A 4,497-nucleotide genomic window follows, 5' to 3' on the forward strand; every position below is an offset into this window, starting at 1 on the left:
ATATATTGGAGGGAAAAATTGTCAGGGACAGAGGTTCTTATGATGACAGATGCTGGGGGCACACAAGTCTATAGAGGTGGCCAAGGTAGATCGGTAGGTATGCAGTATGTATGTGAACAAGTGCATGTGTGTGTGTGTGTGTGTGTGTGTGTGTGTGTGTGTGTGTGTGTGTGTGTGTGTGTATGGTTCATGGTTTGAAGAGACAGAGCTTGACATGGCAGTATCTACTGCTGGACTTTTGGTATTGGACTCTATGAGGAAAAGCTCTCCTCCCAGCAGCTCATCTCTTAGAAGCAGGGCAAAGCCTCCCAAAGATAACTTGGGGGTCGAGGAGAGGCTTATCTGTTTGGGGGAGGATTTAGTTTAGCCCATGCCATGCCCAGCCCAGACTTGTGCCCGAGTCTCCAGTCAGAAAGCCCACTTACAGGGTCAGTTGGGTGTTGGTAGTGGGTTTTGTTATGTGTGTAATGAACTGGAAATGGCTGTGGAATATTTCGGGTCAGTGCCTTCTGCTGTGAAGAAGCTGACAGCTCCAGTCTGTCTCTGGCTTATTAGGCCTCCCCAAGATCTGGGCATGACACTCATTGTGGAGTGTATCTGGGGACTAGGGTTCTTTGGGTCAGGCCAGCCACAATTTCTGCTTTAGATCTATAAATTAACACAGTCAACATACTGAAGCACAATGGCTTGGTTTTTTTTTTAAGATTTATTTATTAATTTTATGTATATGACTGTATATGTATATGAAGACATAGCTGTCTTCAGACACACTGGAAGAGGACTTGGATCCCACCACAGATGGTTGTGAGCCACCATGTGGTTGCTGGAAATTGAACTCAGGACCTCAGGAAGAGCAGTCAGTGTTCTTAACCACTGAGCAACCTCTCCAGCCCACAATGGCTTTTTTTTAAAAAAAATCTTTTAAAATTATTTTTAGCTAAGCATTGGTGTGGGGAGCTGAAGAGGGAGAATGGACAAGATGCTACTATTTGCCTCTATGCATGCTTTTGTATTTCCTGTAAATTTACACATGTAGCCTACAGAAGATGTGCTTATTGTGTTTACAGATGGCGTATCTAATGGGAAGGCAGCATATGTAGTTGGATTTCATGTTTATTCTTCTGAGTTTCCCACTGCTTCAGCACAAATAATTGAATTGTGTGCTATAGTCACTGTTTTTGAAATTTTGAAAAAAAAATCAAGCTTTCAATTTGTATACTGATAGCCAATATATAGCTCATGTTTTACGATTGCTTGAACCTGTTCCTTTTTAAGATACTGCTAATTCTTAAATTTTGCAATTATTTATACAAATACAAAACAGGATATTCCATGACAAAATGAAATTTACCCAATATCTTTCCACAATTCCAGCCCTACAAAGGATAATAGATGGAAAACATCAACATAAGGAGTAAAACTACACTCTAGAAGAAGCAAGAAAGTAATCTTTCAACAAACCCACATAAACCTAATTCTACCTCTAACATTAAAAATGTCTGCTGAATGTCTATAGCACCCTACAACTAGGCATGAAATGGAAGGATCCACTTACTGGGCACATGGCATGGTCCCAATCAAGTATTAATATTGGGAAGAGGGCACATTTGTGTCTCCCCACCACCACAGGATGCTGAAAGAGTGTGGTGGCTACCAAAATGATTGGTGAGACATGCTGATGCTGGGACAAAGAGTGATACTGACTGAGCTTGCTCAGTGCCCTGACAGTGATGACAAGGAAGCTGTATTGGGCATATGTTCCTGACCCACCTCGCTTGCCTATATCCCAGACTGGACAAGCTGCCTTGCCTAAAGCTTTTAGACCTTGTGGGACAGAGAACGTGGAGACTGGTATCTGCCTTCGAAAAATTAATCAAACATAATTGTTATAATGACCCTTCTCTTTCCTTTAATGTGACCAGTTAGTCTGGCTCAATCATGGACAAAAGGAAATGACAGTCTTCATTCGGAGAACTGGTTCTGGACATTTTTAGAGACATTTGCAGTGGATAAAATTGGGACAGGATTTGGGTTCCAAACAAGTGTTAGTACATGTGTTAAAGCTCCAATTCTTTTATTAATTGGTGATGTTAATATTTTATTTCTTCCATGGTATTTAATATAAGTTTTGTAAGTTTTATTGATTGCATACTTTCTAATTGTGTTAGTGTGTTGAAATCTAGCATATTTCTTATGTTGATTTATCAACCAGTTTTTGTTTTATTGACTATGAGTATTACAGGACCTTGGTATTCTGAAAAAAGCTTGCAAATACTGAAAGAAGCGAGTCAAGCTTTAAGCAGAAGGGCTTGATTGCTGGTATAGCAACTTTGATCTCATTAATGGCTAGCACCACTGCTTCTGCAATTGCTTTGACCCAAGAAATCAAGACAGTTACTTTTGTTACTCCTTTAGCAAAAATGTTACTAATGCTCTGAATATTCAAGAGGAGTTAGGTAGGCATTTGGAACAATGAATTGATGCTGTTTATGATACTATTCAAACTATTGAAAAGGGGATTCAGAGTTTAAGAGTAAGAAGCCATCTCAAATGTCATGCTAAATACTGATGGACTTCTGTCACTTCTAAAATTTACAATGATAGTCACTATAATTGGGAAAAAGTTCAAAGATACTTGCAGGGTATTTGGCATAATTTGACACCTCTCTTGGTGTTTTAACTTTACATACTGAAATTATGAATTTAAAGAATGTTGCTCTACTGGGTTTTGATGCTGTGGAGACTTGATAAAATTATTCATGGCTTAAGGTCATGCTTCAAGAATGGCTTACATAGCTTGATCATATTAACCCTTCTTGTCCTGTGAATTCTTTTATTTCTACCCATTGTAATAAAACTTACTTTTAACAACATCATCATGTTGGCTGCCAAAATACTTGGCTTGAAACTGAAAATGGGAGAGGAGTAGAGGTGAGAAGGACATAACATCTGTCCCAACACTGGGAGTAACTGGGACCAGCAGGACACAGACATGCAGGAACTCTGCCAGCCCAGTGGCACTGGTTCCTTCCAGTCTGTCTGAGCTGGTGCTCTGAGCAGACCTTGGGCACAAATTTTGCAGCCAGTCCCACAACACCTAGAGGAAGCTCCACTCCCAGGTGCTCCAAAACACCCAGGATCAAAGGAGCAGAGGTGAGGAGGACACAACATCTGTCACAACACCTGGAGTAACTGGGACCAGTGGAACCCAGACATGCAGGAACTCTGCCAGCCCAGTGGCTCAGGTTCCTTCTGGTCTGTCTGGGCTGGTTCCCTGAGCAGACCTTGGGCGCAAATTTTGCAGCCAATCCCACAACACCCAGAGGAAGCTCCACTCCCAGGCATTCTAACTGGATCAGAATCACAGAATCACAGAGACAGCTTGACTCTGAGGAGTTCTGACACAACCTGGATCACAGGTAGGACAGGCCCCAGTCAGATTTAGCCAGGAAAGGTAGCATTAGAGATGACCAGATGGCCGGAGGCAAGCGTAAGAACATAAGCAACAGAAACCAAGGTTACCTGGTATTATCAGAACCCAATTCTCCCACCATAGCAAGTCTTGGACATACCATCACACCAGAAAAGCAAGATTCAGATCTAAAATTACTTCTCATGATGGTGATACAGGACTTTAAGAAGGACATAAATAACTCCCTCGAAGAAATACAGGAGAGTACAGATAAACAACTAGAAGCCCTTCAAGAGGAAACAAAAAAAAATCCCTTGAAGAACTACAGAAAAACACAATCAAACAGGTGAAGGAAATGAAAAAACCATCCAGAATCTAAAAATGAAAATTGAAACAGTGAAGAAATCACAAAGGGAGACAACCCTGGAGATACAAAACCTAGGAAAGAAATCAGCAGTCATAGATGCAAGCATCACTAATAAATACAAGAGAGAATCTCGAGCAGAAGACACCTTAGAAAACATTGACACAACAGTCAAAGAAAATGTAAGAAGCAAAAAGCTCCTAACCTAAAACATCCAGGAAATCCAGGACACAATGAGAAGACCAAACCTAAGGATAATAGGTATAGAAGAGAGTGAAGACTCGCAACTTGAAGGGCCAATAAATATCTTCAACAAAATTATAGAAGAAAACTTCCCTAACCTAAAGAAAGAGATGCCCATGAACATACAAGAAGGCTACAGAACTCCAAATAGACTGGACCAGAAAAGAAGTTCCTCCCATCACATATCAATCAAAACACCAAGGGCATAAAACAAAGAAAGAATATTAAAAACAGTAAGGGAAAGAAGTCAAGTAACATATAAAGGCAGACCTATTAGAATTACACCAGACTTCTCGCGAGAGACTATGAAAGCCAGAAGACCTTGGGCAGATGTCATGCAGACCCTAAGAGAACACAAATGCCAGCCCAGGCTACTATACCCACCAAACCCTCAATTACCATAGATGGAGAAAACAGGATATTCCATGACAAAATGAAATTTACCCAATATCTTTCCACAATTCCAGCCCTACAAAGG

The sequence above is a fragment of the Mastomys coucha genome, unplaced genomic scaffold (assembly GCF_008632895.1).
Source record: "Mastomys coucha isolate ucsf_1 unplaced genomic scaffold, UCSF_Mcou_1 pScaffold15, whole genome shotgun sequence".
Lineage (NCBI taxonomy): Eukaryota > Metazoa > Chordata > Mammalia > Rodentia > Muridae > Mastomys > Mastomys coucha.